The sequence below is a fragment of the Acomys russatus genome, chromosome 26 (genome assembly GCF_903995435.1).
Source record: "Acomys russatus chromosome 26, mAcoRus1.1, whole genome shotgun sequence".
Lineage (NCBI taxonomy): Eukaryota > Metazoa > Chordata > Mammalia > Rodentia > Muridae > Acomys > Acomys russatus.
The window spans coordinates 23,262,668-23,271,118 of record NC_067162.1 but is presented as its reverse complement, the minus strand read 5'-3'; positions in this window follow the sequence as shown (position 1 = coordinate 23,271,118).

Sequence of the window (8,451 nt, the reverse complement as noted above, 5' to 3'; positions counted from 1 at the left end):
TTTGTTTTTTAAAGCAAGTAGGCAAGTATGTATTGAGATGGCAAGAAGTGCTCTTTCTGCAGGAACACATGACTTCCTGTGATATAACACATTTTATTGCACTTTGTCTGGTTAGTGCTCCTTGACTAATCTTCAGACTCTCAAAGCTGGATATGCGAATTAGTAAGCATTTAACAGAGAGCACAGTTCTGCTCCTACAGAATCGATGAATCAATGTGTAGGCTTCTTTCTTCCCCCTAAGGAGCTGCGTTGCTAACACTCTCAGGCAAACTCCGCAGGATAAACTGTGGACCCATCAACAGCCTCACTCTCATCTCCCATCTTACTGACCCGTTCTGTGCACCTAGACCTGCAAGCCAGTTGTTCTCAATGCTGGTTTCACCAGCCATTTGTTCTAAAATGTAGGAATTACTCCTCCGTAATAACTGAGATTTTTTTTTTAAAGAAAGTAATTTGTAGAAAGAAGCCTCTGGGCTCATTGTTTTACACATATTATCTTGTTTAATGGTCCAAACATTCTCTGGGATGGATGTAGTTTCCTCATACTTCCTTTTATGTGATGGTGAAATGCTGAAAAGAGTAATGGGATTAATCATTTAAACTCATGAAGAAACAGTGTCTGGATTCTCAACCTGTCGATTTGTAGTGTAAATTTATCCTGTTAAGTGTAAGTTGCCTGCATATCAAGCTGATGGCCAGAAAATGTAGAAACAGGAATTCTTGTTGAAGATTCAGAGTCAGGATACCATGGTTTGGGAACTGGAAACTTTATCTTCACTAATTTGAGATCTTGGATAGAAGACTAAAATACATCTATTAAAAACCAATTCTTTTGCATTTTGAGAAATAAGGAGGGCATTTCCTACAACCGTTCCTCTTTTTTTTTTTTTTTTTTTCTTCTTCCTCTTTTAATTTAGAAGCTCAGAATTGATTGCCTTGCTGTCTTTGCTGGAGCCACTTTAGGCAGCAGGCATCACCATCACCATCAGCAGCAGCGAATATGATCATTAGGCTTTAAATTGCCCTCACATGCTTGGTCATTTCCTCCTGCAGTCGGATTTAAACTTGCTTATTACATTACAAAATGAAATGTATTAAGTTTGCTCAAGTTCATCTCTGGAGTTTACATCAGAGTGCTGTGATTATACAGTGCTTGAGCCAAAGCTAAAATTGACATTTTCTTAGAATATACAAAGATTAGATTAAACTACTTCCCAAAATAAACAAAGACTAAGAAAATCCTTATGAGCCTTAAGGTCCCAAAATATAACTTTGACGTCATACCCAGAAATCCCTCTACCTGCAGCAGCTCCAATATCCAAGCCATATCCACAGCAAAAGCTACATAAGGATAAACTGTGGTCCAATTCAATCACCACTAAATCCTTGAAAATTCTTTCAGCCCGTTCATACTGTATTTCAAGAAACACATTAAAAAACAGGACAGTGTCTTTCTAGAGTAACAGGAATGTGAAAATTGGCATGTGCTAATGAAGAAATCCAGTACATTAAGGCAAAGATTTTTCAACATTAGTAGTCTTGGTTTCCCTAATTAAAAATATAAATATAAATATTTACCAGGCAGAATATTTTGAAGACAAGAACTTTACATATTATGAGTTCACCTTGCATTGTCCTTATATGTTGAAAGTTCTCAATCAAAATTGTCTTATTAAAAGCATCACACTCATGAAACTAAAAACAATGATGCTGACAGATATAACCATGTTGTGCTTGACCAGTATCTTTTTTTTTTTTTTTTTTTTTTTTTTTTTTTTTTTTTTGATTCCTAGAAACATTTTATTAGGACTCAAAAACAGAAAATTAAAAAAAAATAAACATACTTGTAAGGAGTAATGATATTGAAATACTAAAAAACCAAAACAAAACAAGAAACAAAAAAACCACCCCAGTGAAGAAAAGTCCAATATCATTGACTTCACTGGAGAATTCTACCAATATCTAAAGATGATTTAATACCAACATCTTTTCAAATTATTCCAAGGAATTAAATAGGAGGGGACTTTTTGGGCCAGGATCATTCTGCATGATCTTAATAGGTAGAGACCCCAAAGACCACAGCCACCTAGACAACAATTTTGTTATAACTAATAAGTATTCTGAGAAAGAAGAAAAAAATAATGCATAAAACCAGATACATTTCTAATAGTGACAGCAAATAATCTGAAGAGGAAATTAAGAAAACAACCCCAGTTACTATAGTATTACAAATGATAAGATACTTAGTTATAAAATCAATTAAAGAGGTGAAATACAACACATGGGTAAAAGATTTCAAAGAGCATATAGATACATAGATAATGATTTCGTGTCTTTAAATTTATAAAACTTGTTCGTACTAAAATTTCCTTATTGATCAATATAATGTGAAGATGAATTAAAATTTCTATTTATATCCCTATATTATATATAAATGGAGAAAGCCTTCTAAAATTCTTTTGGAATTTCAAGTGACCTCAAGTAATAAACAAAAAGAAAAACAAAGTTTAGAACCTCATATCTTTTCATTTTAAAACATGCTATAAACCAGAAGTAATTTAGATAGTCCGCTGGGTATAAATACCCGCCGTGTACATTGTTTAACAGGATAGAATAGGTTCCCAAGAAAACTGTTACTATATGTACCACAGAGTAATTTTTAACAAAGGTACCAAGATCACAGAATGGTGACAGTCTTTTCAACAAATAGTTCTGGGGAAATTTTTCAAACAAAATAAAGGAGTTGTGGCACTAATCTATATCATACACAAGATGCAAGTCAAAATGGTATAAAGTTATACAAATAAGATACAAAACAAACAAAGAAACAAACAAACAACAACATAAAAGGCAGGTCAAAGCTTTAGCATATTGGATCTGGCAATAATTCACGTTGTCTGCAACATCCCAGGCATAGACCACAAAGCCAATGTAGATCTAGAGAACTCTAGCAAACTCTAGGCCTCTGCACAAAGGAAGCAATCAGTGGGGTGAAAAGGCAAGCTACCAGCAGGGGAAAGTATTTACAGATTATATGTCTGGTAAGGCGCTAATAACCAGAATGTATAAAGAATTTGCCCAAGTCAACAACAAAGTAACAAGTTACACTGAGTCTAAAGAGTATGTGGGTACACAATCTTCAAAAAAGGTGCATAAATGGCAGGTATATAAATGGCGCTGCTAATACAAACATAAAATGCCGCAGCCATTATAGACAGCATTATGTAGTTTACTCAAAGAAATAAAAAAGACCACCATATAATCGTGTGGTGATCACATGTGTTGGTATATACCTGACATGGCTTAAAGAAGAGTCTTGAAGAGAGATTCTCACATCAAGACTTACTGCAGTTCTTCTTAGTAACAGCCAAGAGATGGAAGTCACCCAGATGTCCATGGAAAGATTAACAGATAACGAAAGCTTGAGACACACACACAGTAGGACATTATGCAACTCAGAAAAATAGGCAATCTTTTGACCAGTATCTTAACTGCCAGTGTTCTTCTTATTCCCTTCTTCTCTAACATATACTTTAGAGTCTATTAATCTATTATCTTAAGTGAAATCGGAGCCAACTATCACGTGTGCTCTCTTCTTTGAATTTTTAATCTAATTAAGACCTTCAACTGTTTTATATTGGTGCCTATCAATGAAGAGTTTCTGACCTTTTGAGACTGGAACATATAACTAGCCTACTTATCTGTTACTTTGCTGCAATAGTAATCTTGTGTTTAAGTCTGTGCATTCATCAGTCATACGTGCTCTCCAGTACATACTTTGCCAGATTCTCATCGAGGATCAAGTTCTATTACAGTCCACTCCCACTCTCTGCTACTGCAACCAACACTTTCTTCTGTATTATATATTTCTCAGCATCCACATGGAAACACACCCACTAGGACATATTACTTTGGGAATATAATTAATAGCATTTTAAATGTGTCATCATCGTCCACACTTCTGAAACTTTGAACGTGAGTTTCCCTATGCCAGGAACACGACTTCTACATTTATCAGTTCAGAAAACACAGTTCATAGTCAAAACACAGCTAGTTCAAATCCTATTTCATCTAGTAACTGTCCTTTCATTACATCAGACTTATAGGACTCCCTGCGTTGTGGAAGTTTTGTTTTGTTTTGTTTTTTAAACTCAGTTACTTTATGTAAACATGTTTTTGTTTTAATCCCAGGTGTGGGATATGGGGCCTGCTCCAGTTTGTCCACAGTTGATAATAGCCTTGTGAGAGGGTCAGTGATCTTTGTCAGCAGGAAACTTCCTCATGCAGAGGTGTGGTCTTCGGCAGTTGGAAAAAATATGAGAGCTCAGAGAGAGAAAGGAGAGATGTGAGAAGAACACTTGGAGGAGATGGTCTGAGGAGGAAGAGAAGGCTGCTGCTGCATTTTGATGCTAACTAAATCTCCTGAGGACAGCGATTGGTATTGCCCCCAAAGAACCTGACAACCCTAAACATCAGGAAGTAGCCATTTCTCTCCAACCTGGTATTGGGGTGTTGGAAGGGATTGGGTGGAGAAGGAAGAAAGAAATAAAAGGAACCCCAGATGATAAAGTAGGTTTTAAAAAATTCAAAGCCTATACCCCTGTAATACCAGGTTAAATACATAGTTCCATTGTTTCAGTAAGTAAATATATTTGTCACTGCGACTCATGACTATCACTGTTTACTCCAGAGAGCCTTATACTAGACGGATGTTGCTTCAAATATAAAATGTTCCCATAGGTTCATAGCTTTGCACACCTAGTCCCCAGCTGGTTGTGCTGTTTAGAAAGACTATAAAACTGAGTGAGCAGAGCCCACTGGCGGAGGTGGGCACCTTGTGGAGGTTGGGAGGTTTGAGGTTTTTAGCCCAGTCCTTCATCCTCTTTGTTCTCTTCTTCCTGCCTGTGGACACAATGTGATCAGCTGCCTCATGTTCCTGCTACCAAACCCACCCTATGGCTTGCATTCATTTTTAGACTTCAAGACAGTAAGCCCTTCAATTCTTTTTTTTTTAACTTATTAATTTATTCAGATTACAACTCAATTGCCATCCCATCACTTGTATCCTCCCATTCCTCCCACCTTCCCGCTTTTACCCTATTCCCCTCCCCTAGGGGGAGGGCACGGAGGGGGACCTCCTCCCCCACTATATGGTCATAAGCCTTCAATTCTTAAGTTTATTCATGGCAGATATTTTAGCACAGCAATGAGTTATATAAAAAAAAAGTGTCTAGTAGTAAATAGTTTAAATAGTTTGTGTTACCTCCAAATTTGTGTTTTATGGGATGGTTGGGTGCAACTGGAAGAAAGAAACTAGCGACCCAAGCTCTCAAATTCTTCAAAACAGATTCTCAGCTGTCCACTTTCTGTCCCTCTGTGATCTAAGTCCAGACCAACCTGACCTTGTTCTTCCTCACCCTACCATGGTTGCTCTACTATATTCCCTGTGGGATCAGGGATGTTGAGAACAAATGCCTCATAGTCTCTTGGCTAAGGGTATGGTGGTAGCCATTCAATGATGGGTAGACAGATACCCAGAACATTAGATGGATGACTGACCATAAAGCTTCTTCTTTGTGAAGAGGCACTCTTAACCTATTCAGGTTGCTAGCACTTTCTGGTACATAGATTTAAAGCCCTTAGAAAATTCCCAAGTACCATGGGTTTGGCTGGTAAGATCCATAATTTAAGGAGGTGCTCAACAACCTCCCTTAGGACTTGTGTGAGAGTAGGCCATTAACTAGATATAAAGCTCACAGGACAGCCAACTCCAGGGTACCTGTAGAATTTTTGATGAATTCTATATGGGCTAAGAATATTTTCCTCCTGCCAATATTTTGAGTCCTTATGATTGTCTCATCTGGCCGGATGGACACTTTCCCCACCCACCATCCGAGTGTGATGCTAATGGTGCTATGTAAGGGTTAAGTGTTCCAGTGTTAGTTTCACAATGAAAGCCTTCATATAGACATGCTCATCCAAATATGTTGTTCACTTTTATAATACTTAACACTGTTCTTTGGTTTTCAGCTGCATTTAAGACAACCAAGTTCCTTCAAAGAATCCCTCACTCACGTTCTGTGGTAAGACCAATAAACTCTTTAGCTCACTATGCTATTCTTTGGTAGAATCATTTTCTTGCACTGTCATTGGTACCCTAAATAGTGTGAATAGACGTCTATCCATGTCTTCCTAGAAAATCCACATGACAACATGCATACATGTTTCTGTTAATGCATTTGTGCACCTAGGTATAAAATATTAAAGCAAAAGGATGTGAATGGTGTTCAGTAACTCAGAACATACACCTGGTAGATACCTATGGATCTGTGTTGATGTGCATATGAATGCCTATACATTTTCATAGGTGGCTATGTGGATATATGTCTCCATGTGCAAGTTTATCTGTCTATACAAATGCACTAAAATTATGTATTTCCAGCTTTTTAAATAATTAAAATGTTCCTTGAAGACAGAAAGTAATCTATTTAGTGAAAAAATTCATATTAAAAGACATCTGCTAGTACAAAATTCTATTTTGTCTACACTTAGCCACAGGTGTTTAAAAAACGATAAGCATTTGGGAAGTAGACAAACCAAAAACTACAATATTAATATCTAGCTTGGCTTCCACAGTAAATCAAAGAGTAAGCAATGAGAAAAAGTCAGACGACGATTTTTGTGAGTTTTCTTTGAAATAAACCGTACTCATTTCTCAGTGCAATTTGCTGACATTGGGCACATTCTGAAAGCTTATAGAGGAATGAATCTGCTTACCAGGTATTAATTTACTTTTTGTAGTTCATTTAATATAGTATTGATTAAATTAGCATTTGGATTAATGACCTTTTAAATTCAAAGGGACTAAAACTGTAATCTCTTAATAAGAATGATAATTGTGAGACACAGTGTTGGAAAATCAGTTTTCTAGACACTTTGTATCTAGTTCATGTTATTGCATATATGGTATTTATACTATGTGGACACATAAACACAAATTTGCACATATACAGGTATACAGATAGGTACCATACATGTAACATAAATCAAATTGATATGAATATCAAAAGCATTTTCTGGATGCCTGGTGAATATGCCTTTTTTGTTTTGTTTTGTTTTGTTTTTTGAGATAGGGTTTCTCTATGTTATCTTGGCTGTCCTGGATTCTCTCTGTAGACTGGGCCAGCCTTGAACTCACAGCGATCCACCTGCCTCTGCCTCCCGAGTGCTGGGATTAAAGGCGCGTGCCACCACGCCTGGCATGAATGCCTAATCTTATGCCACATATAAAATAACAAAGTAAAAGCCTGTGTCTGATGCTAAGAAACTCAGTTTGAAAAATGTGGATGACTGCATACTTGCATGTGCTAGACTTTAGAAAACGAATATAGAATGATTTATTCAATAACATAGATTAAAAGTAAAACAGAGGCAACTGCCATCTTCTTCACACTTCCATGTCCTATGTTCTGCAAAGCGTAAAATCTGAGTTCAAGGAGGCTGAGTTATGTGTGCCATCTAGGGAGCACATTGTTTCAGTCTCCGCTGCTGGACACCATAAACTTCCCCAGTGTCTAATCATCACATTTTCCAGGCAAAGACTTTCTCACATAACTCCTTGAGGCAACAATGAACCTTTCCCTGCAGTTCCCATGTGACTGCATTGATCTGGAAGTGTTATGGACGGAATCAAGTCGGACATTTAATCAAAACAGTTACAAATGTTGCCACTGTTTTAAATTATAAACAATCATTTTAAAGGGTATTAATAATAAAACAGTTTTCTGAGCATAAATGGGGAGAGGAGGTCCCCCTCAGTCACAGTTGTAGGGGAGGGGAGTAAGGGGAAAATGGGAGGGAGGGAGGAATGGGAGGATACAAGGGATGGGATAGCAATTGAGATGTAATATGAATAAATTAATAAAATATATTTTAAAAAACTGAAGTAAAACAATTAGTACAATAATAATAAAAATAATAATAACAGTTTTCTTAATTTTAAAAATTATTTTTATGTGCAAGGGCATTCTGTTTCCACTTATGTCTCTGCAATCTTTGTGTGTCTGTATTCCCAGAATCCAGAAGAAGGCCCAGAATTCCCTGGAAGTGGAGCTCTAGATAGTTGTGGTCACCATGTGTGTGCTGGGGATTGATTGAATGCAAGCTATCTGAAAGAACAGCTAGAAGCCTCAAACACTGAGCCACCTCTCCAGTGTGAAAAGCGCTTTTCATTCTTAACTCTGTGTTCAAATCTTTAGACAATACCTTTTGATTACCAATTTCCAGTTTTATGTCAAAATTTTAGAAGTAATTATACTTTATTTTCCATATTTTTCCCTACAGAATTTTTCCCAACCTTTATTTACAGCTAATATGTACCCCATTCTCTTTTCAATACCAATATGCGTCCCGTTCAAATGTTATACAGAACTAATAATCTTTCATATCCTT